Source organism: Lampetra fluviatilis, chromosome 67, assembly GCF_964198595.1.
Source record: "Lampetra fluviatilis chromosome 67, kcLamFluv1.1, whole genome shotgun sequence".
In the NCBI taxonomy this organism is placed as follows: domain Eukaryota; kingdom Metazoa; phylum Chordata; class Hyperoartia; order Petromyzontiformes; family Petromyzontidae; genus Lampetra; species Lampetra fluviatilis.
This window is the reverse complement of record NC_136341.1, coordinates 4240365-4257139: the sequence shown is the minus strand read 5'-3', so window position 1 is coordinate 4257139 and position 16775 is coordinate 4240365. Positions and strand designations below refer to the sequence as shown.

The 16775-nt window shown below is 46.8% G+C and overlaps 1 long non-coding RNA gene across 1 annotated transcript; it reads left to right on the top strand.

The window, feature by feature from the left end:
• Positions 1-5637: 5637 nt before the first annotated feature.
• LOC144952335 (uncharacterized) lies at positions 5638-16699 on the top strand. Its single transcript, XR_013640604.1, has 3 exons — positions 5638-5700; positions 13748-13827; positions 16616-16699. It is a non-coding gene; the product is annotated as an uncharacterized LOC144952335 (long non-coding RNA).
• The last annotated feature ends 76 nt before the right edge of the window (positions 16700-16775 follow it).

Below are 16775 nucleotides of genomic sequence, written 5' to 3'. Positions count from 1 at the left end.
TAGTAGTGTATCTTGTGCAGTGTATAGTAGTGCATATTGTGCAGTGTATAGTAGTGTATATTGTGCAGTGTATAGTAGTGTATATTGTGCAGTGTATGGTAGTGTATCTTGTGCAGTGTATAGTAGTGTATCTTGTGCAGTGTATAGTAGTGTATCTTGTGCAGTGTATAGTAGTGTATCTTGTGCAGTGTATAGTAGTGTATATTGTGCAGTGTATAGTAGTGTATATTGTGCAGTGTATGGTAGTGTATCTTGTGCAGTGTATAGTAGTGTATCTTGTGCAGTGTATAGTAGTGTATATTGTGCAGTGTATAGTAGTGTATATTGTGCAGTGTATGGTAGTGTATCTTGTGCAGTGTATAGTAGTGTATCTTGTGCAGTGTATAGTAGTGTATATTGTGCAGTGTATGGTAGTGTATATTGTGCAGTGTATGGTAGTGTATCTTGTGCAGTGTATAGTAGTGTATCTTGTGCAGTGTATAGTAGTGTATCTTGTGCAGTGTATGGTAGTGTATCTTGTGCCGTGTATAGTAGTGTATCTTGTGCAGTGTATTGTAGTGTATCTTGTGCAGTGTATTGTAGTGTATCTTGTGCAGTGTATAGTAGTGTATCTTGTGCAGTGTATTGTAGTGTATCTTGTGCAGTGTATAGTAGTGTATATTGTGCAGTGTATAGTAGTGTATCTTGTGCAGTGTATAGTAGTGTATATTGTGCAGTGTATAGTAGTGTATATTGTGCAGTGTATAGTAGTGTATCTTGTGCAGTGTATAGTAGTGTATATTGTGCAGTGTATAGTCGTGTATCTTGTGCAGTGTTGTATAGTAGTGTATCTTGTGCAGTGTATAGTAGTGTATATTGTGCAGGGTATAGTAGTGTATATTGTGCAGGGTATAGTAGTGTATATTGTGCAGTGTATAGTAGTGTATCTTGTGCAGTGTTGTATAGTAGTGTATCTTGTGCAGTGTATAGTAGTGTATCTTGTGCAGTGTTGTATAGTAGTGTATCTTGTGCAGTGTATAGTAGTGTATCTTGTGCAGTGTATAGTAGTGCATATTGTGCAGTGTATAGTAGTGTATATTGTGCAGTGTATAGTAGTGTATATTGTGCAGTGTATGGTAGTGTATCTTGTGCAGTGTATAGTAGTGTATCTTGTGCAGTGTATAGTAGTGTATCTTGTGCAGTGTATAGTAGTGTATCTTGTGCAGTGTATAGTAGTGTATATTGTGCAGTGTATAGTAGTGTATATTGTGCAGTGTATGGTAGTGTATCTTGTGCAGTGTATAGTAGTGTATCTTGTGCAGTGTATAGTAGTGTATATTGTGCAGTGTATAGTAGTGTATATTGTGCAGTGTATGGTAGTGTATCTTGTGCAGTGTATAGTAGTGTATCTTGTGCAGTGTATAGTAGTGTATATTGTGCAGTGTATGGTAGTGTATATTGTGCAGTGTATGGTAGTGTATCTTGTGCAGTGTATAGTAGTGTATCTTGTGCAGTGTATAGTAGTGTATCTTGTGCAGTGTATGGTAGTGTATCTTGTGCCGTGTATAGTAGTGTATCTTGTGCAGTGTATTGTAGTGTATCTTGTGCAGTGTATTGTAGTGTATCTTGTGCAGTGTATAGTAGTGTATCTTGTGCAGTGTATTGTAGTGTATCTTGTGCAGTGTATAGTAGTGTATATTGTGCAGTGTATAGTAGTGTATCTTGTGCAGTGTATTGAGGTGTATAGTGCAGTGTATAGTAGTGTATCTTGTGCAGTGTATAGTAGTGTATAGTGCAGTGTATAGTAGTGTATATTGTGCAGTGTATAGTAGTGTCTATTGTTTCAACGCTGTAGGCAAACATGACATTGATTTTTTCCGAGACCAAGGTGCTCTGCAAACCCTCGGGCGACCGTCAGAGATTTGTTCATGAGGCCATCCAGATATACAAACACAACTTTAATCGAGAAGATGGATTCAGTTTGAGCAATCATTGGAAGGACGTGATATACCACGTCAAGTTTTAACTGGTGTGATTCTCACCCTTAACACCCACCAGCTCATTGACATGCTAATTTCTCAAGCCCCCACCCGTCCCTGCACGCCACAAACCCTCCCCCCTCTCCTCCCGTGCCTATATAAAGCCACAAAAATTAACCCGTAAAAAAAAGTTTTTCACTATAAATCCTTTATATGCGTGGCGGCTAGAGTCCTCTCGTCCTCTGGCTTGAGATGGCTGCCACCTATGGGTCAGATGATTGTCTGCCAGCATTAAGCAATTGGTAATTAAATATTTTAAAAATTTCCCTAAACAGTGTAACATTTGGAAAAAAAATTTTCACCAAAATTAATTGTCACGCACAACGAGCCTGTGTGCAAAATGTCAGCTCGATTGGGTCACAGGAAGTGGGTTAAAAAACGACCGAAAGATTTGCACGGTCGTAAGCGCGCAAGCACGCAAGCAAGTGAACGTAATATAAAGGATTTAAAAAGCAGATCATTCGTTCGATGACGGACGCTTGTGTTGCGACCGAAAAGTCGTGATCGATTAATTTTCTATCTCCGTGATTTTACCGAAAGAACCAAAGAGTATGCGACGGCGGTGGCGCGGGAGAGGAACCACATTTTTGCTGCTGTCAAAAGTATGAAAGATAACAATATAGGTCTTCTTGGTTCTTTCGGTAAAGTCACGTAGAATGGAAATAATAAAATAATAAAAATAAAACATAATAAAATACAATTCTCACGACGTTTCGGCCACAATGCAAGCAGCCGTCCTCAGGTGAAGAACAGGTCTGTCGGGAAGACAGTCTGAATGACACACTCCAGGCTTGGAGCGACTATTTAAGCTGGGATGGAGGGGGGAAGGGCGCCTTGACAAAAGAATAATTTGCATATCAAGAGGAATTTAGCATATTTATGGGAAATGCAGATATGCGATTAGTACTACTTGTGAAATGTGTAGGAGGTTTGGCGGGGGGTTTAAAGTCATTATGCCCGTGCATTATGCAGGATTAGCAGCATCAAAGGGAGGGGGATAGGGGTAACATTAATAAAGGGAAGGAATGTTAATAGTATGTAGCTGCAGTAACTAAAACACCACGTAAACAACTAAAGTATAAACTACATAGTATCATCAGTATACTAAGTACAGTAAAACCTTGGATTGCGAGCATAATTCGTTCCGGAAACGTGTTTTTGTAATCCAAAGCGCTCGTACATCAAAGCACCCGTACATCAGTTGTGATCACGTGACGCTCGGCAGACGAAGCGTAAACAGGTACTACTCGTATTGCAAGACCTCGCTCGTTTATCAAATTCATACTTATTTAAAAAAATGTGCTCGTCTTGCAAAACACTCGCAGACCAAGTTACTCGCAATCCGAGGTTTTACTGTATATCCATGTTGTGCTGTACTATATCCGCAAGCCTATGCTCCCTGCCTTCACCAACTGACATTGACGAGCGTGGTAATGTTATGATGGCAGTGTTAGTGATAGTGAACGCTAATGATGATAGCAATTATGCAATGTATAATGGGCATGTTGATGGCAATGATAAGAGATTTAATAACTCGATGATGCGATGAGTGATGGTATTGGTCCTACTGCTGCTCATACCTCCATTGTACTGATCCTCTTGCTATCGATGGCACTGATCCTATTGCTATCCATGGTATTGATACTATTGCTATCCATGGTATTGATACTATTGAGTGGGTGAACCGGTGAGCGGATGGAGCTCGCGAGTGACTCGACGGGTGAGCTGGTGAGTGAGTGAGCTGGTGAGCTGGTGAGTGAGTGAGCTGGTGAGCGGGTGAGCTGGTGAGTGAATGAGCTGGTGAGCTGGTGAGTGAGTGAGCGGGTGAGCTGGTGAGCGGGTGAGCTGGTGAGTGAGCTGGTGAGCTGGTGAGTGAGTGAGCGAGCGGGTGAGCTGGTGAGTGAGTGAGCGGGTGAGCTGGTGAGCGGGTGAGCTGGTGAGTGAGCTGGTGAGCTGGTGAGTGAGTGAGCGAGCGGGTGAGCTTGTGAGCGGGTGAGTGAGTGAGCGACACCTTTTTTAAGATTCGCTCGGTCTGACCCCGCACACGAGGACGACCTCTTGTTGAACCTCGTGCCGTTTGACCTCCTCCCCCACCCCCCCAGATGAGCTCCTCCGACACCGCCGCCATCAACGGGGGAGATGCCCTCGTTGATGTGGGCGGGGCAACGGACCTCGGGGAGGGCGTGGTCACCCTCAAAGGGGGAGGGGCGAGCACAAAAGAGGGCGGAGCCTCGCTCGGAGAGGGCGGAGCCAAGCTCGTAGAGGGCGGAGCCTCGCTCGTTGAGGGCGGGGTCACTCTCAAAGAGGGCGGAGCCACGCTCGGAGAGGGCGGGGCCATGCTCAAAGAAGGCGGAGCCAAGCTCGAGATGGGCGGAGCCTCACTCGTTGAGGGCGGAGCCAGCGACGCGGCCTGGGGCTTGCCGGAGGGCGAGACGGCCCATCACCACCACCACTACGATGACTACGGCGGTCACGGGGGTCACGGGGGTCACGGCGGAGCGGCCTGGGGCGACCAGGGCCGCTGCTACGGCGTGGGCGGAGAGCCCGCGGACGGTGGCGGGGCGCCCTGGGCCCCGTCCTACGAGCTGGACTTTGCCGAGGCGATGAGCCAGCGGATGAGGGTGCCCGCACGCCTGCACGTGATCGCGGGGGGCGCCCAGGTGCACGGGGGGGACCCCACGGGACGGCCCGGCAATATGGACATGCGGGTGCCGGACCGGATCGTCGTGGCCTGTGAGTTGTTTTTGCCGGGGGGGCCGGCGGGGGGGCTTGGGGTAGATGGGGGAGGCGTCGATCGGGCAGCTGGTCGAATGTGGTTAGTGACGATGTTACGTGTGTGTGTGCGTGTCCGTGTGCGTGACCGTGTGCATGTGTGTTCATGCGTGTGTTTGTGCGTGTGTGTGTGCGTGCGTGTCCATGTGGGTGTTCGTGTGCGTGTTTATGTGTGTGCGTGTCCGTGTGTGTGCGTGTCTGTGCGTGTGCGTGTCCGTGCGTGTATGTGTGCACGTGTCCATGTGTGTCCCCGTGTGCATGTGTGTGTGTGTCCATGTGTCCGTGTGCGTGTCCGTGTGTATGCATGTGTGTGTCCGTGTGTGTCCGTGTGTGTGTGCACGTGTCCATGTGTGTGTGTGCGCGTGTCCGTGTGTGTGTGTCCGTGTGCACGTGTGTGTGTGTGCGTGTCTGTGTGCACGTGTCCATGTGTGTGTGTGCACGTGTCCGTGTGTGTGTGCACGTGTCCGTGTGTGTGTGCGCGTGTCCGTGTGTGTGTGCACGTGTCCGTGTGTGTGTGTCCGTGTGCACATGTGTGTGTGTGCGCGTGTCCGTGTGTGTGTGTCCGTGTGCACGTGTGTGTGCGTGCGCGTGTCTGTGTGCGTGTCTGTGTGTGTGTGTGTGTCCATGTCCGTGTGTCCATGTCCGTGTGTGCGCAGCGGAGGGAATGGAGGGGGTGGGGGGCCCTCGGGGTGGCGAGCCCGGAGCGGGGGGCGCCCCCCAGTCCCCCGTGTGCCTGCGCACCCCCCCACACGTCCTCACGCTCAGCGACCACCCCCTCGACTACCTCCAGCTGGGCCACGCAGAGGGGGGCGGTGAGGATGGGGGGAGGTGGAGGGACTGGGGGAGGGGCGAGGGGAGGGGCGAGGGGAGGGGCGAGGACCCGCCCAGGACCACGCGCACGCACGCAACGGTGAGCGTGCACGCGATCTACACGACAACTACACTACTACTACTGCACTACTACTGCACTACTACTGCACTACTACTGCACTACTACTACTGCACTACTACTGCACTACTACTGCACTACTACTACACTACTACTACACTACTACTACTGCACTACTACTGCACTACTACTGCACTACTACTGCACTACTACTACACTACTACTACTACACTACTACTACACTACTACTACACTACTACTACTACACTACTACTGCACTACTACTACACTACTACTACTGCACTACTACTGCACTACTACTGCACTACTACTACACTACTACTACACTACTACTACACTACTACTGCACTACTACTGCACTACTACTACACTACTACTACACTACTACTGCACTACTACTGCACTACTACTGCACTACTACTGCACTACTACTACTGCACTACTACTACACTACTACTACACTACTACTACACTACTACTACACTACTACTACACTACTACTACTACTACACTACTACTACACTACTACTACACTACTACTACTACACTACTACTACTACACTACTACTACACTACTACTACACTACTACTACACTACTACTACTACACTACTACTACACTACTACTACACTACTACTACACTACTACTACACTACTACTACACTACTACTACACTACTACTACACTACTACTACTACACTACTACTACACTACTACTGCACTACTACTGCACTACTACTGCACTACTACTGCACTACTACTGCACTACTACTACACTACTACTACACTACTACTGCACTACTACTACACTACTACTACACTACTACTACTGCACTACTACTGCACTACTACTACACTACTACTACACTACTACTGCACTACTACTACACTACTACTACACTACTACTGCACTACTACTACACTACTACTACACTACTACTACACTACTACTGCACTACTACTACACTACTACTACTACACTACTACTACTACTACACTACTACTGCACTACTACTACACTACTACTACACTACTACTACACTACTACTACACTACTACTACACTACTACTGCACTACTACTACACTACTACTGCACTACTACTACACTACTACTACTACACTACTACTACACTACTACTACACTACTACTGCACTACTACTACACTACTACTGCACTACTACTACACTACTACTGCACTACTACTACACTACTACTACTACACTACTACTACACTACTACTACACTACACTACTACACTACTACTGCACTACTACTACACTACTACTACACTACTACTACACTACTACTACTGCACTACTACTACACTACTACTACTACACTACTACTACACTACTACTGCACTACTACTGCACTACTACTGCACTACTACTGCACTACTACTACACTACTACTACTACACTACTACTACACTACTACTGCACTACTACTGCACTACTACTACACTACTACTACACTACTACTACACTACTACTACACTACTACTGCACTACTACTACACTACTACTACACTACTACTACACTACACTACTACACTACTACTACACTACTACTACACTACTACTACTACACTACTACTACACTACTACTACACTACTACTACACTACTACTACTACACTACTACTACACTACTACTACTACACTACTACTACTACACTACTACTACACTACTACTGCACTACTACTACACTACTACTACACTACTACTACACTACTACTACACTACTACTACACTACTACTGCACTACTACTACACTACTACTACACTACTACTACACTACTACTACACTACTACTACACTACTACTGCACTACTACACTACTACTACTACACTACTACTACACTACTACTGCACTACTACTGCACTACTACTACACTACTACTACTGCACTACTACTACTGCACTACTACTACACTACTACTACACTACTACTACACTACTACTGCACTACTACTACACTACTACTACACTACTACTACACTACTACTACACTACTACTACACTACTACTGCACTACTACTACACTACTACTACACTACTACTACACTACTACTACACTACTACTACACTACTACTACACTACTACTGCACTACTACTACACTACTACTACACTACTACTACACTACTACTACTACACTACTACTACTACTACTGCACTACTACTACACTACTATTACACTACTACTACACTACTACTACACTACTACTACACTACTACTACACTACTACTGCACTACTACTGCACTACTACTACACTACTACTACACTACTACTACACTACTACTACACTACTACTACACTACTACTGCACTACTACTACACTACTACTACACTACTACTACACTACTACTGCACTACTACTGCACTACTACTGCACTACTACTACACTACTACTACACTACTACTACTACACTACTACTACACTACTACTGCACTACTACTACACTACTACTACTACACTACTACTACACTACTACTACACTACTACTACTACACTACTACTACACTACTACTGCACTACTACTGCACTACTACTACACTACTACTACACTACTACTACACTACTACTACACTACTACTACACTACTACTGCACTACTACTGCACTACTACTGCACTACTACTGCACTACTACTGCACTACTACTACACTACTACTACACTACTACTACACTACTACTGCACTACTACTGCACTACTACTGCACTACTACTACACTACTACTACACTACTACTACACTACTACTACACTACTACTACTACTACTACTACTACTACTGCACTACTACTGCACTACTACTACACTACTACTACACTACTACTGCACTACTACTGCACTACTACTACACTACTACTACACTACTACTACACTACTACTGCACTACTACTACACTACTACTGCACTACTACTGCACTACTACTTACACTACTACTGCACTACTACTGCACTACTACTGCACTACTACTACACTACTACTGCACTACTACTGCACTACTACTGCACTACTACTGCACTACTACTACACTACTACTACACTACTACTACACTACTACTACACTACTACTACACTACTACTGCACTACTACACTACTACTACTACACTACTACTACACTACTACTGCACTACTACTGCACTACTACTACACTACTACTACTACACTACTACTACACTACTACACTACTACTACTACACTACTACTACACTACTACTGCACTACTACTGCACTACTACTACACTACTACTACACTACTACTACACTACTACTACACTACTACTACACTACTACTACACTACTACTACACTACTACTGCACTACTACTGCACTACTACTACACTACTACTACACTACACTACTACACTACTACTGCACTACTACTGCACTACTACTGCACTACTACTGCACTACTACTGCACTACTACTGCACTACTACTACACTACTACTGCACTACTACTACACTACTACTACACTACTACTGCACTACTACTGCACTACTACTACACTACTACTGCACTACTACTACACTACTACTACACTACTACTGCACTACTACTACACTACTACTACTACACTACTACTACACTACTACACTACTACTGCACTACTACTGCACTACTACTGCACTACTACTACACTACTACTGCACTACTACTACACTACTACTACACTACTACTACACTACTACTGCACTACTACTGCACTACTACTACACTACTACTAAATTTCGATTTAAAGCTTTCGTGACGGCAGGGATTCATCTTCTTGGTTCTTTCGGTAAAGTCACGTAGAAGGGAAATAATAAAATAATAAAAATAAAACATAATAAAATAATTCTCACGACGTTTCGGCCACAATGCAAGCAGCCGTCCTCAGGTGAAGAACAGGTCTGTCGGGAAGACAGCGTCTGAATGAAACACCCCAGACTTGGAGCGTATATTTCAGCTGGGTTGGAGGGGGAAGAGCGCCTTGACAAAATAATTTGCATATCAAGAGGAATTTAGCATATTTATGGGAAATGCAGGTATGGGATTAGTACTACTTGTGAAATGCGTAGGAGGTGGGCGGGGGGTTTCAAAGTCATATTATGCCCGTGCATTATGCAGGATTAGCAGCATCAAAGGGAGGGGATAGGGGTAGAATTAATAAAGGGAAGGAGTGTTAATAGTATGTAGCTGCAGTAACTAAACCACCACGTAAAAAACTAAAGTATAAAATTACATAGTATCATCAATATACACTCCAATAAGCTGAGCTACTAACAGTAAGTCATACATTACAATTCTACGTCGCAAAAAATCTAATATGCTTCCAGCTAAACTTTTTTCTCTTACATCACACGAGTCTACACCGTACTATATACTGCCATAGACAAACCCAACATTCAATGATATACTGTATTACTATACACCACCCTATACCTTCGACTATACATTGTAATATTACACTATGTATTATTCTACCCACCCTACAGTATACCACACTGCTGTATATTCACTATACAATTACGATACTATATATTACCTTATACATTGTATTAAACATTACAATTTCATACTATTTATTATTATACAATCTGCTATACACTATACCAGGGGTCGGCAACCAAAATAACAAGAAGAGCCATTTCTTTCCAATTCGGTACAAAATTCAGTATTTCAAGAGCCGCAATGCATCTGAGTACATACTGTACATACTGTACATACGTACATATCGTCAAGAAGCAGCCGGTAAAGAGCCGCATGCGGCTCCGGAGCCGTAGGTTGCCGACCCCTGCACTATACCATTGACCGTTGCGTGAAAGATACTAAGAGGAAGCAACGAAATATGTCAATGGGAGAGTGGTGAAAGGTGACTTGCAGCGGAGCAAAGAATCCATTCCCTGCGGAGAACACAAGATACACAGTCAATGCCAGTGAGTGGACTGCGGTCTGAAAGTCACCGTGTACGTGAACGACAATCAGTTAAGATCCGAAGTGGTTGATTACGTCCTTCCAATGATTGCTGAGCCAGAATCCATCTTCTCGGTAGAAATTGTCTCTGTGTTTGTATATGTGGATCGCCTCATGAACGAATCTCTCACGGTAGCCAGATGGCTTGCAGAGAACCTCTGTCTTGGAGAAGTCAATGTCATGTGAGCCCACTGAGTTGTAACAGTGATCTGCCACGGCTGAGGTGTTTGTCCTACCGTGTTTCAGGTCTGCTTTGTGTTCATAGATGCGGTCTGAGACATGTCGTTTGGTTTCTCCAATGTAACTGCTACCACAGAGGCAACTTAGTTTGTAGACGCCATCCAGACTGCCACTCTACGCCCGACCTTATGGAAGAGGTACGTAGATGACACTTTTGTCATCTATTATATACTGTATAGTAATACAGTATATAATTGAATGTTGGGTTTGTCTATGGCAGTATATAGTACGGTGTAGACTCGTGTGCTGTAAGAGAAAAAAGTTTAGCTGGAAGCATATTATATTTTTTGCGACGTAGAATTGTAATGTATTACTTACTGTTAGTAGCTCAGCTTATTGGAGAGTATATTTAGTATACTGATGATACTATGTAATTTTATACTGTAGTTTTTTACGTGGTGGTTTAGTTACTGCAGCTACATACTATTAACATTCCTTCCCTTTATTAGTGCTACCCCTATCCCCTCCCTTTGATGCTGCTAATCCTGCATAATGCACGGGCATAATATGAGTTTGAAACCCCCCGCCCACCTCCTACGCATTTCACAAGTAGTACTAATCCCATATCTGCATTTCCCATATATATGCAAAACTCCTCTTGATATGCAAATTATTTTGTCAAGGCGCTCTTCCCCCTCCAACCCAGCTCAAATATACGCTCCAAGCCTGGGGTGTTTCATTCAGACGCTGTCTTCCCGACAGACCTGTTCTTCACCTGAGGACGGCTGCTTGCGTTGTGGCCGAAACGTCGGGAAAATTATTTAATAATGTTTTATTTAATTATTTTATTATTCCCCTTCTACGTGACTTTACCGAAAGAACCAAGAAGATACATTACTACTACTACACTACTACTACACTACTACTACACTACTACACTACTACTACACTACTACTACTACTACACTACTACGACTACACTACTACGACTACACTACTACTACACTACTACTACACTACTACTACTACTACACTACTACTACACTACTACTACACTACTACCACACTACTACTACTACTACACTACTACTACTACTACACTACTACGACTACACTACTACGACTACACTACTACTACACTACTACTACACTACACTACTACACTACTACTACTACACTACTACTACACTACACTACTACACTACTACTACACTACTACTACTACACTACTACTACACTACTACTACACTACTACTACACTACTACTACACTACTACACTACTACTGCTACACTACTACTACACTACTACTACACTACTACTACACTACTACTACACTACTACTACACTACTACTACACTACTACTACACTACTACACTACTACTACTACACTACTACTACACTACTACTACTACACTACTACTACACTACTACTACTACTACACTACTACTACTACACTACTACTACTACACTACTACTACTACTACACTACTACTACTACACTACTACTACACTACTACTACACTACTACTACTACACTACTACTACTACACCACTACTACTACTACTACACTACTACTACACTACTACTACACTACTACACTACTACTACTACTACACTACTACTACTACACTACTACTACACTACTACTACTACACTACTACTACTACACTACTACTACTACAACACTACTACTACTACACTACTACTACTACAACACTACTACTACTACACTACTACTACAACACTACTACTACTACACTACTACTACTACACTACTACTACTACAACACTACTACTACTCTACACTACTACTACTACACTACTACTACACTACTACTACACTACTACTACACTACTACTACACTACTACTACACTACTACTACTACTACACCACTACTACTACTACTACACTACTACTACACTACTACTACACTACTACTACACTACTACTACACTACTACTACACTACTACTACACTACTACACTACTACTACTACACTACTACTACTACACTACTACTACACTACTACTACACTACTACTACTACACTACTACTACACTACTACTACTACAACACTACTACTACTACACTACTACTACTACAACACTACTACTACTACACTACTACTACTACACTACTACTACTACAACACTACTACTACTCTACACTACTACTACACTACTACTACACTACTACTACTACTACACTACTACTACAACACTAACTACTACACTACTACTACACTACTACTACACTACTACTACTACTACACTACTACTACTACACTACTACTACACTACTACTACACTACTACTACACTACTACAACACACTACTACTACTACACTACTACTACACTACTACTACACTACTACTACTACTACACTACTACTACTACACTACTACTACACTACTACTACACTACTACTACACTACTACTACTACACTACTACTACACTACTACTACACTACTACTACACTACTACTACACTACTACTACACTACTACCACTACACTACTACTACACTACTATTACACTACTACTACTACACACACTACCACTACTACTACACTACTACTACACCACTACTACTACTACTATTACACTACTACTACTACACACACTACCACTACTACTACACTACTACTACACCACTACTACTACACTACTCCTGACGTGGTTGTTATCTGGGCTTGCACCACCTGAGAACGTGACGTCGTAGTTGTTGTTGTAGTTTTGTTGTTGTTGTTGTAGTTGTTGTTGTAGTCGTCGTAGTTGTTGTTGTTGTCTCTGCATCTACAGCAGCAGCAGCAGGTACGATGACAAGAAGGTTAATTTTAATTCCCGAATCTTCCAGTCATGGTTGTTGTTGTTGTTGCTGTTGTTCAGGTTGTGCCGACCGGGAGAGAGAGGGGGCCCGGGGAGGCAAACGCTGCCCAGCCCGGAGCTCGCAACAGCAGCAACAGCCCGTGAGCCTCACCACTCACCACTCACTCACCGCTCACCACTCGCTACTCACTCACCACTCACCACTCACTCACCGCTCACCACTCACTCACCGCTCACCACTCACTCACCGCTCACCACTCACCACTCACTCACCACTCAACACTCACTCACCGCTCACCACTCACCACTCTACTCACCACTCACCACTCACTCACCGCTCACCACTCACCACTCTACTCACCACTCACCACTCTACTCACCACTCACCACTCACTCACCGCTCACCACTCACCACTCTACTCACCACTCACCACTCACTCACCGCTCACCACTCACCACTCTACTCACCACTCACCACTCTACTCACCACTCACCACTCTACTCACCACTCACCACTCACTCACCGCTCACCACTCACCACTCTACTCACCACTCACCACTCACTCACCGCTCACCACTCACCACTCACTCACCACTCACCACTCACTCACCGCTCACCACTCACCACTCTACTCACCACTCACCACTCACTCACCGCTCACCACTCACCACTCTACTCACCACTCACCACTTTACTCACCACTCACCACTCACCACTCTACTCACCACTCACCACTCACTCACCGCTCACCACTCACCACTCTACTCACCACTCACCACTCACTCACCGCTCACCACTCACCACTCTACTCACCACTCACCACTCACTCACCACTCACCACTCACCACTCTACTCACCACTCACCACTCACTCACCGCTCACCACTCACCACTCTACTCACCACTCACCACTCACTCACCGCTCACCACTCACCACTCTACTCACCACTCACCACTCACTCACCACTCACCACTCACCACTCTACTCACCACTCACCACTCACTCACCGCTCACCACTCACCACTCTACTCACCACTCACCACTCACTCACCGCTCACCACTCACCACTCTACTCACCACTCACCACTCACTCACCACTCACCACTCACCACTCTACTCACCACTCACCACTCACTCACCGCTCACCACTCACCACTCTACTCACCACTCACCACTCACTCACCACTCACCACTCACCACTCTACTCACCACTCACCACTCACTCACCGCTCACCACTCACCACTCTACTCACCACTCACCACTCGCTACTCACTTACTACTCACCACTCACTCACCACTCGCTACTCACCACTCTACTCACCACTCACCACTCACTCACCACTCGCTACTCACCACTCTACTCACCACTCACCACTCTACTCACCACTCGCTACTCACTTACTACTCACTACTCACTCACCACTCGCTACTCACCACTCACCACTCTACTCACCACTCACCACTCACTCACCACTCACCACTCGCTACTCACCACTCACCACTCTACTCACCACTCACCACTCTACTCACCACTCACCACTCACCACTCTACTCACCACTCACCACTCTACTCACCACTCACCACTCTACTCACCACTCACTCGCCACTCGCTACTCGCCACATTCTTATTTATTTAATATCATTGCGATGAAATGACGAACCCGGCGACCCGAGTTCGATTCCCGCTCACGGCCACCAACACCCAGTGACGATTCATCTGAATCGGTCCTGGGCATCCCCTAGGTCGACTCGGCCTCAAATGAGTTACCTGGTGCTGTGCGTAAACATCGCCACTGGGGAGACAAAGGCGGCCGGGCGTGGTGCTGGCCACCCACCCCCTCGTGTGCCACAGTGCCGGTAGCCTTCATAGGTGCTGCTACTTGCTAACAGCACTTGCCCCTACAGTCTGTTAGATGCTACACGGGGGATCTTTGTCTGTGTCTACCTTTATAGGTGCTGCTACTCGCTACTAGCAGCACTTGCCCCAGCAGCCTGTTACAGGCTACACGGGGGACCTTTCTCTTTGTGGTGTTATAATCCGTTTGTCGCACACTCTGTCTGTCAACTCATTCCACCACCGCCAACTCTCCCCACCGCCACTCTCCCCACCGCCACTCTCCCCACCACCGCCACTCTCCCCACCACCGCCACTCTCCCCACCACCGCCACTCTCCCCACCACCGCCACTCTCCCCACCACCGCCACTCTCCCCACCACCGCCACTCTCCCCACCACCGCCACTCTCCCCACCACCGCCACTCTCCCCGCCACCGCCACTCTCCCCGCCACCGCCACTCTCCCCGCCACCGCCACTCTCCCCGCCACCGCCACTCTCCCCGCCACCGCCACTCTCCCCGCCACCGCCACTCTCCCCGCCACCGCCACTCTCCCCGCCACCGCCACTCTCCCCGCCACCGCCACTCTCCCCGCCACCGCCACTCTCCCCGCCACCGCCACTCTCCCCGCCACCGCCACTCTCCCCGCCACCGCCACTCTCCCCGCCACCGCCACTCTCCCCGCCACCGCCACTCTCCCCGCCACCGCCACTCTCCCCGCCACCGCCACTCTCCCCGCCACCGCCACTCTCCCCGCCACCGCCACTCTCCCCGCCACCGCCACTCTCCCCGCCACCGCCACTCTCCCCACCACCGCCACTCTCCCCACCACCGCCACTCTCCCCACCACCGCCACTCTCCCCACCACCGCCACTCTCCCCACCACCGCCACTCTCCCCACCACCGCCACTCTCCCCACCACCGCCACTCTCCCCACCACCGCCACTCTCCCCACCACCGCCACTCTCCCCACCACCGCCACTCTCCCCACCACCGCCACTCTCCCCACCGCCACTCTCCCCACCGCCACTCTCCCCACCACCGCCACTCTCCCCACCACCACTCTCCCCACCGCCACTCTCCCGCCCAGGACGTCTGCCATCAACGTCCGTGCCGCCCGCGACGCAGCAGCAGCGGTGGCGGTGGTGGTGAGGTCATCAGCGGCGGGGGGGGGTGGCTCCCGGCCCCCCCCCTACTCGGCGGGGGGGGGGGCCGGGCGGTGGCGGTGGGGGGGGCCGGGTCCGGAGCGA